This window comes from Chrysochloris asiatica, unplaced genomic scaffold, assembly GCF_000296735.1.
Source record: "Chrysochloris asiatica unplaced genomic scaffold, ChrAsi1.0 scaffold00169, whole genome shotgun sequence".
Classification (NCBI taxonomy): domain Eukaryota; kingdom Metazoa; phylum Chordata; class Mammalia; order Afrosoricida; family Chrysochloridae; genus Chrysochloris; species Chrysochloris asiatica.
Genome location: NW_006408687.1, coordinates 1,054,563 through 1,068,657, shown reverse-complemented (window position 1 = coordinate 1,068,657; position 14,095 = coordinate 1,054,563). Strand labels below are relative to the sequence as shown.

Sequence of the window (14,095 nt, the reverse complement as noted above, 5' to 3'; positions counted from 1 at the left end):
GGGAATAGGTCTTTTCTCTGTTAGTCCTTTTCCCTTTTCTCACTAGTTGGAGTAAGGAGAGAGTAGAAAAACCATCTTGAGTCCAGAGAAAGGTGGCATCATGTCAAGAATAGTTGCCCTAATAGTCCAGACTGCTTATATCTGGATATCATATTGTTGTTGTTAAGTGCCATCTAGTCAGTTCTGACCCATAGCAGCCCTGTTGTATAGGGTTTCTGAGGAGTGACTGGTAAGCTAGAACCACCAACCTTACGGTTCAAAGTGACTTTGCAGCCCGGCACATAAATTTGTGTCTTATATGTCACTGTATTTTGAGGCCTTTTGTAATGTTATAAATTCAATTTTATACATATAGATCCTTTTTATAAACAAACATTCTTTTGTATCTTGATAGGCTGTTTGGTGAAGGAAAGAGGCAAAAACCTAGAAAAGCAGGCCGCTGTATTGTCACAGTCCAGAGGGTTTGGGGGTATCTGGAGGCAATCCTGGAAGCTGTATTTCAATTGTCTCCAAACATAGCTTCATACTTACATAATGTAACAGAAAAGATAGAAAATCAGTAGGCAAAGAGAACTGTGACACATATTTGTCAAGATGGGCATCTCTGGAAGCAGTTGTGGAAGCCCTAATTCTGCAGATATATCAAATGACTTTAAGGAACTTTGGACAAAACTAAAGGAATACCATGATAATGATGTTCATGGTTTATAAGTAAAAGTAACCAAATTGAAAAAAGAACGAATTTTAGATGTACAAAGACTAGATTAATTTTTCACCAAAAAACCAACAACTGAGAGAACAACAGAAAGTTCTTCATGAAACCATTAAAGTTTTAGAAGATCGTGAATGAAAAGAGTACTCTACAGGAAGAAAATAAAAAGCTTTCTAAACAACTGCAATAGAGAATTGAGAATGATCAGCAGCATCAAGCATCTGAACTTGAATCTGAGGAAAATAGCATACCAGCTTCACCAATAACAACTTTTTCATTTTCTGGAGTTAATGGACTACGAAGAAAGGAGACTGTCCATGTTCAAGATGTAGAACAAACACACACTAAATTGGAGCACTCTGCAGGTATGAATGACTTGAGAAAAGATCCAAAGTCTTCAGCTCATCCACAGCATAACCCTAATGAAATTCTAGTGACTGATACTTGCAATCAAAGTCAATCTCCCATGACTAAAACACATAGAACAAGAAGTTATTCTACTGATAAGTGATTTTTTAATTTAGCTACAGTTGTTGCTGAAACACTTAGACTTAGTGCTCAACAAGAAACTGAATCTCAAGGTCCTATGAGTCCTCTTGACGATGAGCTCTATCACTGTCTTGAAGGAGATGAAAAGAAACAACTCTTTGAAGAATCCACAAGAAATACTGGAGCTAGTTTAAGATTTCCAGGTTCTACTTCAAAGACTCCTCCCCAAGAAAACTGATTACTTGCGTATCATCTCCTGTGTTTGGAACCACCTCTAATGTAAAGAATAGTTTAGGTTTTGTATACCAATTTGTCCCCTTCTCTTCTAGAGTTTTCGTGAAAAAAAAAATCTGGAAATAGCCCCTTTAATAACACTTCTAATTCTAGACCAGAGAAAATTAGATCAAAATCTGAAAATAGTGGCCTTTTCATGTAGCATGATCCTAGGTCTAAAGTGATCTCTAGCCAGTCATGTTCTAATAAACATGTATTTGTAAATCAAAGTGTAAGTGAACCCATAGGTGCACAAGATAGTACCTATCCAATTAAAGATGTCAAGACTGATAAACATTTAGTGCTCCTGAAATCATTTGGAAGCAGAACAGCCAAAAGAAAGAAGACTGAGGAAGAAAATGAACATGAAGTAAGCTCCCATCAAGCTTCATTTGACAAAGAAAATGCATTCCCTTTTCCAACGGATAGTGACTTGTCCATCAGTGGAGACTATGTGATGGATAAACCTCTAGACCTGTCTGATTGGTTTTCAACTATTCAACGTCCAGAGAAAAGTCAAGGAAGTGAGACCTCTAAAAACAGACTTAGGCAAATGACTCTCTACGAGGCTTTGAAACCCATTCCAAAGGGTTCTTCCTCAAGTTGTAAGGCCTTGAATGGGAGCTGCATGCTAACAAAAGATTCCCCAGAGGATCCCTGTTTACAGGAATGCCTCCTTCAGTTCTTGAGCAAATCCTCTCCAGATAGTAAAACACCATTACAAATAAAAGAAGAAAACCCTATCTTCAAAATTCTTCTATGTCAATGTGACAGTTTGGAAACAGAGGCATCTTTATGATGACATGAAAGGTGCTATTTCTCAGGAGCCACTAAAAATGAAGACCAGGTCATTCCATGGAGCCTGTGAACTTACCTCGGTTCTTCAGTTAAATCCATGTAGAATTGCCAAAATAAAGTCGCTGCAAAACAACCAAGATGCATCCTTTGAAAATATCCAGTGTAGTATGGATCCAGGAGCAGACCTTCCTCAGTATAAAGTAGATGTTACTATACTAGATACAAAGGCCGGTAGTCAGTCAAGATTAGGAGGAGGAGAGACAGTGAGCATGGACTGTACATTGGTTATTTTTAAAATGAAGAAGCAAGAGCAAAAGAGAGGGAAAAAAGTCCACATGGAGAAATAAAAATGAATGATAGCTTAGAAGATATGTTTGATCAGACAACACATAAGGAATATGAATCCTATTTGGCAGATAACTCCCCCCAAGTAGCAGATGAAGAGGAAGAATTGTAAAGTACCTCAAAGGAACCAAACAGTAATAGTTATGAACATGATAAAATCAAATAGAAAGCATTGTGGAGCATATTATAAGGATGATGAACAGGAATCTGCTTACAAAACTTTCCTCATATTGAGGTGGTTCAGAAGAAACAAGAGAGAAAAAATCTGCTTGGACATACATGTAAGGAATGTGAAATTTACTGTGCAGATATTCCAGCAGAAGAAAGAGAAAAGAAATTGGCTTCCTGCTCAAGACACAGATTCCGCTACATTCCACCCAACACACCAGAGAATTTCTGGGAAGTTTGTTTTCCTTCTACTCAAACATGTATGGAAAGAGGTTACATCAAGAAAGCTCTTGATTCCTATCCACATCCAAAAAGATGGCAGCCTTATAATGCAACATTTTCTCCAAAAGGCAAGGAGCAAAAGACATACATGTTGAAGCAAACAGGATAGAGGACCATTGTTTTCCTTTTTAGTTATTTATAGTTAAAGTTAGTATTCAACACTAATGTTTTCATTTTCATCTTCTGTAAACTGATTTATAAATCAATTTTCTATGGAAAATGTTTTTAAATAGCATTTGTTCACCACACGAAAAATTATTTAAAATGAGGATAAGTTTATGCTGTATTTTCTTGCTTTTGCACCTGTGAAACAATAAGGTGTTTTCATTGTACACTCTAACTTAAGAGGTGTTTATTTACTTTATTTGTTAACCCCCAATTACAATTTTGAAAATATGAAAAATAAATAAATAAATAAATAAAATAAAGATGCATTGATAATTAGTGGGGGGGTGGAAAACATGATGTAGATCGGTAGCTGGGACATGCAGCCTTGGTTATAGAAATAACATTAGAGATTACATAATAGAATTTGCAAGACTAACGACTTATTTGTTCCAAATACTTTTTTTCAAAATCAATGGAACTACAGACTTCACCTAACTATACACTTGAATCTCATCAGATGGATTAGAGAGAAATTAAATTGTCTACACATAAGTGCAGCGAGAGTGCTCCTTGGAGGCCAAGATGACCAAACTTCGTCTCTTATACTTTGGACATATTATCAGGAGGGACCAGTTGCTGGAGAAGGACATCATGTTTGGTAAGGTGGAGAGTCAGAGAAAAAGAGAAAGACCCCCAGTGGGATGAATTGACGGAGTGGCAACATCAATGGGCTCCAGTGTGGCAACAATAGTAAGGTTGGCCCAGGATCAGGTTGTGTTTTCTTCTGCTGTGAATAAGGTTGCTATGAGTCAGTACCGAGTCGATGACACCTAGCAACAACAACATATGTGGAAAGAAACTGTGGAGTGGTTCAATATCATTAGTCAGAACAAGGTCAGGGGTCGACTACAAAACAGACCATCAATTACCCAAATGCAAGTTCAAGTTCAATCTGAAGAAAATTAAAACAAATCCATCAGTGCCAAAATAAGACCTTGAATATCTTCCACCTATATTTAAAGATCAGATCAAAAATAGATTTGTTGCATTGGACACTGCATCAAATCAAAGACCATTCAAGTTATGTGATGACATCAAGGACATCATACATGAAGAAAACAAAAAATCATTTAAAAGACAGGAAAGAAAAAAAAAAATGATGTAAGAAAAGACTCTAACCATGGTTCTTGAATGTAGAGTAGCTACGGTATTGATAAAGAATATTTAGTACACCATGGAAAGTGAACACATTTGTCTTGGAACAAGAATAGAGAAACTTTGTCTCATGGACTTTGGACATGTTATCAGGAGGGACTAGTCTCTGGAGAAGAACATCATGCTTAGTAATATATAGGGATAACAAAAAGATGAAGATGCTCGGCAAGATGGATTGACACACTGGCTATAACAATGGGTTTAAGCATAGCAACAATTGTCAGGATAGTACAGGACCTGACAGTGTTTCATACTGTTGTGCATAGGTTGCTGTGATTCGGAAATGACTTGATGGCACCTAACAACTTGTGCCAGGTCAATGTAAATGCTAGGGGAGACAGAGAGACTTCTACACCATGGTTCTTTAACTAAATCATAGTGAGTGGCACTGTGAATATAAGTCAAAAAGTATTGCTAGTAGAGTTCCAGTTCATATATGCACAGAGTTAGCCCAAACAAAATGTATTTAAGCATGTCTCTGTGATCAGTGCATGACTCCAGACAAGTTCTATCAGTAGTACACTTCTCTTAGTCTTGCTAGGGTGTCTTCAAAAAAAGGTTTAGTCAAGACAGTGGCTTCAGCAGGATCTGCTAGGCCAGATCTTTTCAGGGCAAAGAAGTCAGTTCAGAAGCTTATGGTGACGGTTTTTTATCATTTCAAAGGGGTAATCTTGGTAAATTTTCTCAAAGAACACATGACAATCACAGGGATTTATTATGAAGAAATTTTAAGAAACTTGGTGATTGCATTGGTGAGAAAAAGACCAGGAAAATGTGTCAAGAATTTTTTTTTTTTTTTTCCCATTGCAACAATGTACCTGCTCATTAGTCAAGGACTATCTTTTGAGAATTTAGTTGGGAAATCTTACTCCATGACCCTATCACCCTGATCTTGTCCCCTCAAACTAGTTTTTGTTCCCGAAATTCAAAGAACATTTTAAATGGACATGATTTGAATTCCTCAAGAATGCCAAAACTGCCATATTGGCATAGTGTAAATAAAAAAGCACTGAATTCTTTGGAGAATGGTTTTGTTGTTGTTAAGTGCCATCAAGCTGGTTCCAACTCATAGTGACCCTGTATAGGGTTTCCAAAGAGCAACCAGTGGTTTTGAATTACCAAGCTTGCAGCTCAATCTGACCTTGTGGCCCAGCACATTATCCTGCAGCACCACACCAGGATTCCATTGGAGAATGGTAGTTGTTTTTGTTGTTCAGTGCTATAGACTTGGTTCTGACCTGTAGTGACCCTGTATAGGGTTTCTGAAGGGCAGCTGGTGAGCTTGAACTACCGTCCTTGTGGTTCAAAGTGACTTTATCCTCCACTGCATTAACTCACAATGTCACACCAGGACTCCCTTGGGGAATGGTTTGTTATTGTTGTTAGGTGTCATCGACTCGGTACCGACCCATAGCGACCTTGCGCACAGCAGAACGAAACACTGCCTGATCCTGGGCCAACCTCACTGTTGTTGCCACTCTTGAGTCCATCAAGGCTGCCACTTGGCCAATCCATCTCATTGGGGGACTTCCTCTTTTCCTCTGACCCTCCACCTTACCATACATGATATCCTTCTCCAGTGACTGGTCCCTTCTGACAATATGTCCAAAGTACGAGAGACGAAGTTTGGTCATCTTGGACTACAAGGAGCACTCTGGCTGCACTACTTCCAAAACAGACCTATTGGTTCTTTTGGCAGCCCATGGCACTTTCAGTATTCTCCTCCAACACCACAACTCAAAGGCATCAATTCTTCTACGGTCTCCCTTATTCACTGTCCAGCTTTAGCATGCATATGAGATTATTGAAAATACCATGGCTTGGGTTAGGCGCACCTTAGTCCTCAAGCTGACATCTTTGCTCTTCAACAGTTTAAAAAGGTCTTGTGCAGATTTGCTTAATACGTCATTTGATCTCTTGACTGTTGCTTCCATGAGTGTTGATAGTTGATCCAAGAAAAATGAAGTCCTTGGCAACTTCAATCTTTACTCCATTGATAAGAATGTTGTTTATTGGTCCAGTGTTGAGGATTTTTGTTTTCTTTAAATTTAAAATGGTTGAAAGATTCATCGTAACTATATATTATAATAAGTGTGAATGTTGTAAATACATCAAAGTCACAGAGTTAAGGGGCTTCAGAGAAGAAAGTGGCTAATTCTACCCAGAAGAGCTTCCTTTAAGAAGGTGAACTTTGAACTGAATTAAGAAGATAAAGGAGACTGGGAAGGACATCCCATAGAGAAGGACATCCGGGTAGAAGGAAGATGTAGACAGGCATGAAACACATTGTGTGACTGTATAGTGAGACGTTCAACCCAATTAGGGGATCGATGGGAGGACTGGAGAAAGACTCATTAATAATTGTAATATGCAGATAACACAACCTTGCTTGCTGTAAAAGAAGAAGACTCAAAATAGTTACTGACGAAAATCAAAGACTACATACAGTTTTCAGTATGAATTGTACCTCAATGTGACTAAAACAAAAATCCTCAAACTTTGCACCAATAAATACATCATTATAAACATTTTGACTGGAAACTATAAGACTGAAGACAAACAAAATTGAGCATAAGCACTGTTGGTCAATTTTTTTCTCATCTATGGATAAATCAACAATTCTGAAATGTGTTTACATGTATACTAGACTTGAACTACCTACTTAAGTAGATGGATGGCAGAAAATGGGAATCAAGTTTCTCAGTTTCAGAGAGGTAAGTTATAGACAAGCAAGAGAGAAAGACTAGAATCAATCCTGTGGTTCAGGACTAGAGTCAGAAACATTGGTATGCAATTATATTTGCTTAATTAGATAGAATGGATAGATAGATAATAGATAATGCACAATACATGCATATAAAAATAATTACAGAGAAACATGGGTATACATGGGTTACTATTCATGCGTATTTTCTAGCTCTCTTTCCTGAGAAGATCTAGAAACAATGACACCCCCGTCCAAAGAATACACTAGTGCTCAAATCTTCATTTCTAAATACTGTCGTTGTTGTTGTTACTGAGTGCCATCAAGTTGGTTCTGACCCCTAGCGAAGCTGTATAGGGTTTCTTAAGGAGTGACTGGTGAGCTTCAACCACCAACCTTGTGGTTCAAACCGACTGTGCGGTCTTGTGCATTAACCCACAGCACCACATCAGGACTCTTTCCATTAAATGGAGTCCTAATGTGGCACTACAGGATAATGCCCTGGGCCACAAGGTTGCTTTGAATCGCAAGGTCCGCGGTTCAATCTCACCAGCTGCTCCTCGGAAACCCTATCTATACAGGGTCGCTATAAGTCAGAACTGACTTGACAGCACTTAATAGCAACAACAACGAGTCTCCATTAAAAGGAGCAAGGACTCCTTGAAGGAATGACTGTTCCTAGGATTGGAGAAGGGAAAATACTAGATTTTCCTGGAACACCTTGTTGTTGTTGTTGTTGTTAAGTACCGTGGAGTCGGTTCTGACTCATAGTGATCCTGCACAGGGTTTCCGAGGCTGTAAATATTTACGGGAGCAGAACGCCTCATCTTTCTCCCATGGAACCACTGGTAGTTTCGAACTGCTGACCTTGAGGTTGGCAGCCCGACTCATAACCACTATGCTACCAGAGAGTTCCAGAAAGTAAAGAAATATTCAAAAAGTAAAAGGATGAGAGCATGTCAAGGGACCCAAGAACCAACCTGAAGAGACTCCCAGTAGCCAATGCTGGAATCATTTGAACAACAAAATAAGTGACATAATATTGAATTACAATCCAAAGTATAAAATAGATATACATAAGTTCATACTGATACAAATGTTATGAAATAAATAAATGGAGAAAGAAGAATGTTTCTAAGTAACATATATATATATATAATTATCCTTCCAGGAACTTAATTCTCACAACCACCTTGAGTCTGGGCTGGATTAGTGACTCTTTCCCCCCCAAAAAAGTATGAAATGGGAAAAACAATAACTTTAAAGTGCAGAAACATGGTAAAATGACCTTAACCACATGATTATGGTTAATACCACCAGTGGTAAGTCATGCTGGTATTATGTACTCCCTGATATGATGTGATAAGAAGAGCACTTTACACATGTACACACACAAATCAGGGTGTCAGTACCACCCTGATGATCCAATCTTTGTCAACAAGAGACAGGTGAACAAATAGTAATATGCTTGCCAGGCTTCCTTCATAAAACCAGAGCAGGTCTTGGGTACCTGGATAACCTTTAGACGCAAGTCTCCAAGGTCTTGAGAATCTAGTTGAACCCATGCAAAAGGAGGTGAAAGATGAAGTCTAAACTCAGGGTGCTCCAAATATTGGAATCTCTTTTTTGAGCAATTTGAAGACCTCTCTGGTGCCTGGAACTATATGGAATTTCAAGGTCATGTGGGTTCATATAAGTAGAAAAACATTACTCAAAATTATCTAAGTTGGCATCCAGTGTCTTAGACCAGCCATTTCTCCCCTTCAGGGCTCTCTCAGTGATTTGTTATCATTACCACAAATATGGAAAAGTATTTGACACAGGCAACAAAATAGGGCTGTGGGCAGAGTGCACGGAATTTTTTAACTTGCTGCCAGAACCTTGTGCAAACATCTTAATTACAATGAAATGCTAATGCATTAAGGAACAACTAAGCAAGTTGTGGACCAACTTGAGCAGTATGAAAACCAATTCTATGAAATAAACACCACAAACTAGAAAAGTGATTTATAAATATGTGAACTCACACACATAAGTCTGGTAGAATATGCACTAAATTGATATCACTGGTTATCTTTTGGAACATAGAAAAGAAGCCTAATATTGGGTATAACCTCTTAATTTTTATGAGGAAATTTCACACTCCTCCTTTTACATTTCACCAAGTTAATACACTTGATTAAGCTTCACCAAAGAAGACATTCAAGCAGTCAACACACATATGAAGAAATGGTCATGATCACTAGCCATTGTTGTTGTTGTTAAGTGCCATTAAGTCAGTTCCGACTCATAACAACCCTGTTAGGATTTCCAAGGAGCAGCTCATAAGTTTTAACTGCCAACCTTGTGATTCAGTCCAGTGCTGATCTTACAGCACAAATCAAAAGAACAATGAGATATCATCTTACACCAACATTAATACCAAAAAAGTAGAAAACAACAAATGTTGACAAGGGTGTGGAGAGACTGGGACCCTCCTCCCAATAGCAAAAAGATGGAGATAGCCTAAATGCCCAGCAGTGGAAAAGTGGTTAAACACACTTTGGTCAACACATATACAATGGAATACTATGTTCTGGGGACAGCATACGCAGATCCTGGGTTGATCAGTGGCAGCCCCATTAAACCGCCTCTGAATATAATCAGTTTAACCCAGATGCTCTCCTTCCTCCTGAAAGTATATAGGAACGTGATACTTAAGAACAATGTAGCATTTTAGATATAGATAAATGAAGCCCAGTGCATGAGATCTTGCTCACAAACAAAAGTTTGCAAAATGTACAGAGACAGCTTGGCTCCTTTCAGGAACCTTGCTTTATGTTAAGTACCCTTAAGAAACCGCACGTCACTGCTCTAGATCATTTAAGCCTAAAAGTTAATATATAACAGCTTGATTGAACCTTTTTTCTGTAAAAATAAAAATGTTAGATTGTTAAGAAAAACTATGAAAATATTTTAAAAGTTGTTCCTGTGAATCATTATGTCCTGTTTTGAATGATTAATCACATTTCACTTCCATATCCTGTCTTAATCACATCCTCCCTTTGTGAGTGAATTACATCCTTCCTTTGTAACAAATCCCTCCCTGAAAAAGAGAATAAAAGACTGAGGTAGAGTTAGATCTGTGTGCAGTGCTGTGCAATGCTGTGCAATGCTAGGCAATATGTTTGCAGATCTGTCTACCTGCCAGCTTGCATCATATCTATGTGTCTGTCTTTTTTGTATATATTTTGTCTCTCTCTTTCTTTATCCCTTTCGCCTCCAGATCTCCCTTCTTCATGACACCCACCCTTCCTTGTCGAGGCCGGACCTCAACATAGGACCTCAACAACTATGCAACATTGAAAAATAACAGTGAATCTGCAAACACCTTGTAACATGGATAAACCTGGAGGACATTATGCTGAGTGAATTAAGTCTACCACAAAAGGACAAATATAGTATGAGACCACTATTGTGAAAACTCAAGAAAAGGTTTTCATACTAAAAGAAACATTCTTTGATGGTTACCAGGGGTGGGAGAGAAATGAGAGTAATTCACTGAATTTTGTGAATGTTGTTGTTGTGGTTAAGTACTGCCAAATCAGTTCAGACTCATAGCAACCTTGTATAGGGTTTCTGAGGAGCAGCTGATGAATTTGAACCAATGACTTTAAGGTTCAAACTGACTTTGCAGTCCAGTGCTTATCATACAGCAACACACCAGAATGCCATTTAGAGGGTTGCTGTTGTTGTTGTTAGGTGCTATCAAGTCAGCACTGACTCATAGTGAACATATTATACACAACAGAAAGAAACACTGCCTGGTCCTACGCCAACCTCACAAAAGGTTTTTGTGCCCATCACATTGGGGGTCTTCCTCTTTTTCTCTGACCCTCCACTTAACCAAACATAATATCCTTCTCCAGGGACTGGTCCCTCCTGACAATATGTCCAAAGTATGAAAAATGAAGTCTGGACATCCTGGCTTCCAAGGAGCACTTTGTCTGTACTTCTTCCAACACAGATTGGTTTGTTCTTTTGGCAGCCCATGGTACTTTTAATATTCTCCTTCAACACCATAACTCAAATGTATCAATTCTTCTATGATCTTCCTTATTCACTGTCCAACTTTTCACATGCATATGAGATTATTGAAAATACCATGGCTTTGGCCAGGTGCACCTTAGTCCTCAAACTGACATCTTTGTTCTTGAACACTTTAAATAAGTCTTGTAAGGCAAATTTGCCTAATGCACTAACTACATTGTTTGATTTCTTGACTGCTGCTTCTCTAAATGTTGATGGTTGATCCCAGCAAAATGATGTCTTTGACAACTTCAATCTTTTCTCTATTTATATATAGACATAGGTTAAGGCAGGTGATGCGGAGGGCAAGAGACAAGAGAGAGGTTGGCAAAAGAATGATAGGTGAAGACACACAGGGAGTTGTTGTTGTTGTTGTTAAGTGCTGTCGAGTTGGTTCCAACCCATAGCGACCCTGAACAGGGTTTCCAAGGCTGTAAATCTTTACGGGAACAGAAAGCTTCATCTTTCTCCCGTGGAGCAGCTGGTAGTTTCAAACTGCTGACTATGTAAGCTCTAAAGGCGATAGAATTTAATAGTAATATACACAACGTTGGAACAACAGTGTTCTGTGTGTAGATACATGGACAGAGACACAGAATATGGGAGGAAGAATGGGATATATATACTTGAAAGAGGATATGTGTACATGGGTAACCACTGGCGCAAAGAGGGACAAGTGTTTTTGCATGGAGAGGATTGCAACCATTGAGATGAAGCAAAGTAAATGTAAACTGATATAAAATTGATAATCTTGTCTGTAAAACTTCACTCAATTCACAATAATAAATAAATAATATATGTTTTAAAAACACTTGGTTAAACTCATTCCTTACTCTCCCTTTCTCCATATCTCTATATCCCCTCTCCCAATAATACTTCTCCAAACTTCTGAAAGTCTTCATGAATTATCATCCTAAATTATGTTAAAGTTTCTTCAGGACTGCTGATCTATTGTTCCAAGTTAGATAAGTACCCTGTCATCATCTCAATTTTCTATCAACTCTTCCATAGTAAAACAGTAAGGAAAAAACATCCTTTATATGCCTTGCCTATATGTTTTTATTCTTTTATTCAGAATTATCATAATATTAAAACATTATTATGAATGTTTATATTCCCTAACTTAGAAGAGGATAAACTTTCCTTTCATATTATTGTGTAGTATGAGAAAATTGGGGCTTTCACAGAATTTACAAAAAGTTCAGGACGACAGCAACACAACTGTGGAAAACACAACATACTGGACCATGTCAGATTATTTTCATTTTTATTTATTGCAGCACAAAGAAAAGAGGCAAAATATTTAAAGAAAGTTGTTTTTCTTGACACCAACAGAATAGAAAAACAGATGAATAAACTCTAGATCTTCATTTCTCTTGTTCTTATACTTATGGTAGGCTGAAAAACAAAATGGCAAACATAAGTGCAGTCAGTACAATGGCATGTCTTTTTCAAATCTATTAAAAGGCCGTCTTTCTGCAGTTCTTACAAATGAGAATAATTAACCAAAGAGTATAATTCAGGCCTTTCGTAGGTGTATGGCAATCAACTACTCTTTCTCCTATATTTGTTGTTAAGTGCCACCGAGTCGTTTCCGACTTATAGTGAACCTGGATAGGGTTTTCAAGGAGTGGCTCTTGGGTTTGAGCCACCGACATTGTGGCTCAAACTGACTTTGTGGTCCAGGGCTTATCTTACAGTGTCACACCAGAACTCTTCCTCTGAGGGTATGGAAAAGCACATATAAAAATATTATGAAGGCTTTGCTTCATCACCAAAGTCATAAGATTCCTTATGTTTTAAAGCTAAGCTTCAAATGTAATTAAAAAAGATCATGGCCAACAAAGCAAAACTGGAACAGACCCCAATTTTTAAACATTTTTTTTAAACTTTGGATGATCCAAAACACTAATATGAATGTAAAAAATTACACTGGAAATGTATCAACAGATTATTCACTATTAATGTGGAAGTCCACATAAACTAGAACAATTACAATCATCAGCAGATTGAACCACAGCAAATCATAGTTATTTGATTGCTTTTGACCTACAGAAATGCATTTTCAAATGGTCCAGACTAATACCTAAGGAGCCCTGGTGGTGCTACAGGTTAAGCAATAGACTGCTTGTTGTTGTTGTTAAGTGCCATTGAGTCGGTTCCTACACATAGCGACACTGTCTAGGGTTTCCAAGGAGCAGCTGGTGATCTTGAACTGGCAACCTTCAGTTCAAACAGCTTTGCAGTTTGGTGCATTAACCCACAGTGCCACACCAGGACTCTAACCACTAATAATTCACCAGTTGCTCCACGGAAGAAAGATAAGATATTCCCATGAAAATTTACAACTCAGAAACCTTGTAACAGAGTCACTGAGTTGGAAAACACTCACTGTAGCTGGTTTAGCCTAATACCTAATATATATTTCATTGATGAACTGTCACTTACTTAAACTACTCGGTATAATTTGTCATATAAGTCAGAGTAGTACAATGGTGAACACTCACATTTTGCTGTCAAACTAGTTCAGTTTTAACTTGAGCTCCCACCACTCACTATCTAGGTTAAGCTATATGCTCCTTATTTTTCTCATCTACAATGGAAATAACAATACCCAAATCACATAACTCTTTTGAGAATTAAATAAGTTAATATGTAGATAGATAGATAGATAGATAGATAGATAGATAGATAGATAGATAGATAGATAGATATAGAACAGAGATTGGCATTGGTCTATAGTGTTCATTGTTCTTTAGTGCTGTCTACTCATTTCCAACTCATAGTGACCCTGTATAGGGTTTCCAAAAAGTGGCTGATTGATTTGAACAGCTGACCTTGCAGTTCAAATCAATGTAAGGTCCAGTGCTTATCCTGCAGTGCTATACCAGGACTCCACTGGTCTGTATAACTTTTGGCAAATCATCAATTTT

General features: G+C 37.9%; 1 pseudogene; it reads left to right on the top strand.

Moving 5' to 3' along the window:
- The first annotated feature begins 594 nt into the window (after nt 1–594).
- LOC102817053 lies at nt 595–3,162 on the top strand (annotated as a pseudogene).
- The last annotated feature ends 10,933 nt before the right edge of the window (nt 3,163–14,095 follow it).